A 7,615-nucleotide genomic window follows, 5' to 3' on the forward strand; every position below is an offset into this window, starting at 1 on the left:
CGTGTCCGTGTCCGTGTCCGTGTCCGTGTCCGTGTCCGTGTCCGTGTCCGTGTCCGTGTCCGTGTGTCTGTGCCTGTGTCTCTCTCTGTGTGTCTCTCTCTGTGTGTCTCTCTCTCTGTGTTCTAACACACTCCCCTTAGGAGCATCTACTTAATTAGAGATTTTATGTGTTTTTTTCCTCTCCATGGCTGGTGGTGTCCTGAGACGCCCTGAGTTCCGTGGGCTTGCCAAGCACATCTGTTGAGCAGCGCAGTAATGACTCTGAGATGAGACTAAAGACACGCAGCAGGTCTCCACTGCTTGGCACCGCTAGAATGCCATTACCTTTACATGTTACTAACAAGTCGATCTTTGGCAATAACACCAGTTCAATCAGCCTCTCCCTATAAACACCCAGGCCTACTACTATAAGTGTGTGTGTGTGTGTGTGTGTGTGTGTGTGTGTGTGTGTGTGTGTGTGTGTGTGTGTGTGAAATCCTTGCTGACACATTTAAATCACTTTCTGAGTTACTGCTACTTCAGTGACGTAGTTGTCAGTCTTCTACTGCCAATCTGTAGATGCCAGCTTGTATTTCCCATTCCTCAAACACATCCAGCCACATTCGTTCCTTTGAATTTTCCACTGCCAAAAATGCCTACTGTGGCTCTGAGTGGTTAGGCTTCGTCAGTGCATTCAACAGGACAAGATTTTGCCATCGTAATGTGAATCACATACCTGCAGATTTGTCAAGAGTGGGTTGACGGCATCCTCGGGTTCTCAAGTCTCTGCCTTTCCCACCAACGAGAGCTCCACACTGGCCCTGGCCTCTAACACTGGGCCTTTGTGTGTGTGTGTGTGTGTGTGTGTGTGTGTGTGTGTGTGTGTCATAGATGTTATAGATGTTGGAAGTAGGTAGGTAGGTGTGGCCGCTACTCTATAACAAACTACTCCATCCACTGATCACCATCCATATATTCCAGCATCTGCTGCCAATCTCTATTGGTCTCCATCCACTCATCTCCATCCATGTTCTCCAGCATCTGCTGCCAGGTCGGCGTATCAACTGAGCTTCCATTCGAAGGCCTCTGTTACAGAGTCCAGCCAGGGCGTGGTTAGTGTGATGATGTAGGGTGTGCCACTGGCTGTGGACCACAAGGTTGCGTCTGGTCTTCAACCACACAGGCTATAACCAAGACTGTATGAACTACACAGTCTTCGAATGAGAATACAAGACAAATAATTGGGGGTTTCATCTGCTCCTGAGAGCTGAATGTTGCTGGGAGCCTGTCTTAGACCCGTGGTCCACGGATCAGCTCCTGATGCCAACATGCTCTGTCTTCCATCTTTCCCGCCTCTCTGTACCTGACGGATATCGCCACCAGGGCTGCTGATTAGCTGCACACACCTGATTTAGCCAGTCAAGAGAATGACAGCAGATGGGCTTCCATCCAGCTTTTTAATGAGAATTTTGACCATTGGAATAGGAAATCCTGAGTGGAAATGCTATAAATTAGCATAAAATCTTCTAAGTCGAATAATAAATGAATTCACTAGAGGGGGGTGGATTAACTACCGATTCGCACAGGGTATAATGTGACTAAGGTTAATGGATTTTTTCGCATCAGATCACATTTGTTGAGATTTTACCACGTGTTTCCATTTAAGTTGCCTTGGCAACCTCAAGTTTTAAACCCATAACTGCTCACATCTCCTCCCTTGATTAGGAGAGAGTCCATTTTAATTTGCGTGACACAGAGGATGGAAATGCGCAGACTCACAGTTCTTTTGGCTGAATTTTGTGCTTAATATTTGTGTATGAGTTGGATGGGAACCCAGCTAATTACACTGACTTTGGTAAGGTATACCTGGAGCAGGGATAGGAATAGGTACATTGTGCAGAGGGGAAATCAGGTGAAGGACTGTGAACCACTAATATAAAATAATTTGGGTTAAAAGCCCCTGCCTTAGACCGTGCAAGGTCTTTATACTACAAGGTCTTCTCTCTGTAGCGCTTACTTCTGACGACCATCTTTTCTGCCTTTCTCTTCGCCCTTGGACGAGTGAGTTTTTTTTTTTAGAAGTAATTCCCAAATTATACCGTGCAGATCTAGAATTCACACTGACTGACATTTAAAATGGTCCCTTGAGTTCATTATTACATCATCAAAAGGGACTTTCAGTTGGCAACATTCCGATGACATTTTTGTGAACGTGTTCCTCAAAAGGGTTCACGAATCACGATAACTGAACGTCTGGCTACCATCTTCACTGCCCATTTCCTCATGAATTCCTTTGACCTTCCCTTGTGTCATTCTGTCATAGAAGCCTTAGCACTCATCTCCCTCCATCCCTGTCTTTTCCTTCTTCCTTCTCCTCCGCCCATAGCTCACGGCTCCCTGCTCACACCATCTGCTCAGGAAGGCGTCTCACTGGCAACTCCTTGCTGGCTTTGCTGATATGGACCATGGCTTGGGATCATGACAGCCTTGGCTAATCTTTCCAGGAATTTAGACTTTAATGAGGCATGGGAACCTGCATGTCTCTCCCCCATGACTCTGTCCATTTCCAAAGGCCCTCTCTCGGGGTTGAGACGGAGCATATTTCTGTGGGTGAGGCACCTGAACAGCTGTTGGTAGATCGTGACAGCCTTCACTAATCTGTCGAAACATTTAGACCTTAATGGGCGGTCTGGACTGTGCTCCCCCAACACCACCTCACACACACACGCACACACACACACACACACACACACACACACACACACACACACCCTTTCACCTTCCCTTCTTTGCTATCAGCAGGTTTAACCTCCTCCCCAACACACACACACACACACACACACACCACATCTACTTCCCAGCCATGTATGGGAGACCTGAACAGGTGGACGTAGATGGCGTGTGTGTGTGTGTGTGTGTTGGAGTGTGTGTCCCACCGAGGGCTAAGGCTGAGCTTATACTTGGGGGTGTATGACCTGAGCAGTTGGAGGTAGATTGTGTGTGTGTGTGTGTGTGTGTGAATGTGTGTGTGTCCCACCCTAGGGTAAGACTCAGCTTATACTCCAGAGTGCGACCCGACCGTGAGCATAAGGAGGTGGAGACAGAAGGTGGGGCAGGTTTGTGTAAATCCTCCCCCACGTGAGCTGTGTGTGTGTGTGTGTGTGTGTGTGTGTGTGTGTGTGTGTGTGTGTGTGTGTGTGAGTGTAAGTGTGAGTGTGTGTGTGTGTGTGTGTGTGTGTGTGTGTGTGTGTGTGTGTGTGAGTGTGTGTGTGTGTGTGTTCACTCTCCCCCATGTGAGATGGCTGCAGGCTGATTTGCCCTTCACCCTTCTGCTCCAGGCTCTCTTGCCACCAGGGCTATTAAGGTTTCAGTGCCCAAGCTGATTCATGTCCTACCTAACACACATGACTGCTTCCATTTAAAACATGGGAGAGGTTGTTTTTTTTTTTGCTGTACATTTTCAGTTGTTTGTGAAAGTCAAAATGTCATCATCTGCTGACACTGCCCTAAATATAATTGTATATGTATACATGTGAATGTGTATGTGTGCATGTAATGTGTGTATGTCTTGTCACTGGATGTGACGTGCCTTTTCATTCAAAAGCCTGAAAAATACAAGCGTCCAGGAGTGTATAGGACCTCTCCACAGTGGGTGTATTATGTCGTGGGTGGCCTCTTTCAGAGAGTGTGAAACGAGACCTTGTCTCAAATTATTAGCATTTGGCCGTGGCTATACTAAAGTGGGACTGTTCGTGGCTGACTGGCTGCCACGGCAATGTTCGTGCCCTGGTGCACATTTGTATAAAATGCATGTTTTATTAAAGTGAGGAAATCAGGAAATGATAATAGTGCTTCCAGTTTTGCCCCCAAACTCATTGGTAATTTTCCAGCAGTCCCCTGCTGTCGTGCCACAGGAGATTGGGTCTGGTTGTGTCTCCACATAGCCTGAGAGAAACTTGATGCATATGAGTAAGTCTCGCAGATAAAAGCTTCCCATTCAATCACTCAATGGCAATTTTCACAGTGGTTTTGAAAGATACCTGCAGTTTCTACAGTTTTATTTGTTAAAGTTACAGACAGTTTTTTCTTTGAGATTGTATTCATTGTGATGCATTTTCTAGATTATGACATAATATTATTTACATCACTAACGTCATTATGTGCCATAGCGTATTGTTATTTACACTGTTTGCTTTTTACTTTGCATTCAACAGAGAGCTGAGGGACTTTGGAGCAATTTGAACTAAATTCATAACTGTAGCTTGACAGACCTGTTTTAAAATGCCTTAGCCACAGCTCTTCAAACTGACTGTTATATTGTTAATCAGGGTATGTGATTGTGTTTTGCTCACTTGTTAGACTCCATGACAAGCTAACATTATTTTTGGTTAGATTAATATAACACATCTCGTGTCAATTTTCTTGAAGCCTAGAATGTAAAACATGCATAACACGTGAGACATATTTAATTTAATAATCTAAATCTGTCTAATGGAACACATTTGCAACTTTTGGAGCTAGGTACTAAGACGAGAAATGCATAGCTTACACCTTTGCTGAAATGTTAATGTTCATGAATGTGCATATTAGGGTCGTCTCAGGTAACTATGGTATTCATCAATAATTAGATTGAAACTTTATCATTTACGTGGCTTTTTCACTAAGAATTATACTGGGAACAGACTGTACGCTATTTGGTGCGGTCGATGCATCCAGATCCCCAGCAGAACCAAACAAAGCCTGTCTCATTAGCGGTTTCCACTCTTCCACTGTTTAATTACACACCTGTGCCCAGTCTCATTATGCTTGTATGTAAATCCCTTTGTCTTTGTGTGGTATTGTTGGTTCAGTTGGAGTTACTGTGAATACTGTTTCTCATTCTCGTCTAAAGAGGCTTTGAGAGCCACGACACACAGAGAATGTAGAGTTTCAGGAATAACCATGCAGATCAAGAGGGAGGTTATTAAAGGGATAATACTGCTTCTCATTCTCGTCTCAGGTCATAGATACACATGTACATGAACACTCACAGACACATCCGCACACACACACACACACACACACACACACACACACACACACAGCCTAGAGTATGCATATGTGCTTCACATCAAGTTAATCGAGTGAAGACACACACGCAGGCCCACACACACAAACATACAACATCATATTCACTCTCTATACCACTCTTTCTCTCTCTCTCTGTCACACACACACACACACACACACACACACACACACACACAAATTCATTCTCTGCAGCGTCGGGCAACATATTCATGGAGCAAGCGGAGCAGATGGTTGAGCAGTAGACCTTGACCTTGTTGTGCATACACGTCTTGTTGCTTTGGTCACAGCTTAAGGAACAGAACAGTGATGCAAAACCCAGAGGCCGGCAGGCCAGCTTTCAAAGTGATTTTCTGCATGAAATACCTACAGGCAGGTGTGCGGATTAGAGGGTAGTGGAGGTCACGGGGAAGGGGGAAGGAAAGAGGGATGTAGGAGGGAGAAATATTAAAAACATTTTACGCATTCATTTCAAAGGTGTAATACGTAGTGTATTTAGTCCAACAATATCTCCTGCCAAGCTGTTGTTTGGATCAACATATACTGTATGATGTGGATCCAATCCCTTAAGGCCAGAATCAGGTGTCAGAACCATGACATAGGGCATACTGTATGACTTAGTAACATGAAAAATATGCATCTACACAATCACGTAAAAGTATATGCATTAAGCGACAGTGCTGTAATTTGCTGTAATTTCAAAACCAGTTTACTTTGTTGCATAGATTGGTACGTGTTAAGCAACAGTGCTGTAAAACCAGTTTACTTTGTTTATATTTGCATAGATTGGTACGTGACAACGGGTGAGTCCTGTAAGGGATAGCAGACGTTCAGATAGCAGGTTTCTTTGATTGTGTGAAGTCCAGTATCCTGCTTATACCAAGGTTCCCACACTTGCAGATAATAATTATAATTTCAACGTTTCGATTGCTAAAACTGACTTGTTTGTATAACTGCTTCTTTCCACCACACATTGAGTCTTTTTTTTTAACTTGCAGGACAATCGGTCGGGATAATGCATAGTCCGGCGGTCATTACCGATGGGATGAACAGTTGTTCAATCCTACTGCATTTTCTTGAAAAGTGCATCCAGAGTTTCCAAGTGTAAAATAGGGCAGGCTACCCCATTCTCAGAGGTTATATGCTGAAATGGTTAAACATTTAGGAATTAATGTAAATAATAGCCTGACGATGTCATACTCATAATTCTAGTCAGAATATGAGTCTGATATCGCTCCATTGGGCTGTGATTATGGGGCGTGTTTCAACCGAACCAGGAGAAAAAATGCCTCTTCGCTCAATTGGTTACCTACAACCAATCAGAACAACGTAGTATGTGACCAGGGGCTGCTTATACCAAGGTTCCCACACTTGCAGATAATAATTATAATTTCAACGTTTCGATTGCTAAAACTGACTTGTTTGTATAACTGCTTCTTTCCACCACACATTGAGTCTTTTTTTTAACTTGCAGGACAATCGGTCGGGATAATGCATAGTCCGGCGGTCATTACCGATGGGATGAACAGTTGTTCAATCCTACTGCATTTTCTTGAAAAGTGCATCCAGAGTTTCCAAGTGTAAAATAGGGCAGGCTACCCCATTCTCAGAAGTTTCATGCTGAAATGGTTAAACATTTAGGAAATAATGTAGATAAAGCAATAATGGTTAATTTCATGGCAACAAAAACACCCACTAAAACCTGCATGAACAACATGTGAATGGCCAGTTAAAGTTACCAGCATAATGCTCAGAAACATAACATACAGTCATGTAACCTTAACCTAATTCTTTCACAATGACATAATTTATGTAAGCATCGGCACATTTTATGGTGCATTTCTTGAAAAATGAAAGTCTACATGTTGTACAACTAAAGGAGAGACAGGGGATATCATATGATGGTGCAACAGTATGTGGGCTAATCTTATGCAAAAGTACTGAATACTATAAATACTCAGGTGTGTGTGTGTGTGTGTGTGTGTGTGTGTGTGTGTGTGTGTGTGAGTGTGTGTGTGTGTGTGAGTGTGCTTGTGTGTGTGTGTGTGTGTGTGTGTATGTGTGTGAGTTCTTCACTACCACCACTGTCCTGGTTTAATTCAGTCAGACATATTCATGGCTTCTCAGGAACTTGCCTCGACTTCTCTGTGAAATGTGTGATGAGTGGGTGCCGATTAAAGATGTAGTGTGGGAGGTGTTCACTGCACCTCTTCAGAATCCTGTGCATACATGTGGGCTGTGCTAAGTTGTGTTGACAGCGTCTGCACACACGAGAAAAGTAGTTCACTCGCACAGATTTGGTCCACAGATACCCAGCGATCCTTAAAATAAACGATGAAAGTTAGCAGTTTGGAAACTGCGCTTTAGTGTGTGAAGACAGTTAGCAGACGGTTTTCAACCGCAAAAACAGCCAGACAAACTGATTGATTGTTTGGTTGGTTGGTTGGTTGGGTGAGTGAGTGAGTGAGTGAGTGAGTGAGAGAGTGAAAAAAGGACCAAGAAAAAAAAAAAGACACAAAAAGTGAAGCTGTGGAATAACGTCATTTGTGAGTCAAGTAACCAGTCTGGC

The sequence above is a fragment of the Clupea harengus genome, chromosome 23, assembly GCF_900700415.2.
Source record: "Clupea harengus chromosome 23, Ch_v2.0.2, whole genome shotgun sequence".
Classification (NCBI taxonomy): Eukaryota; Metazoa; Chordata; class Actinopteri; order Clupeiformes; family Clupeidae; genus Clupea; species Clupea harengus.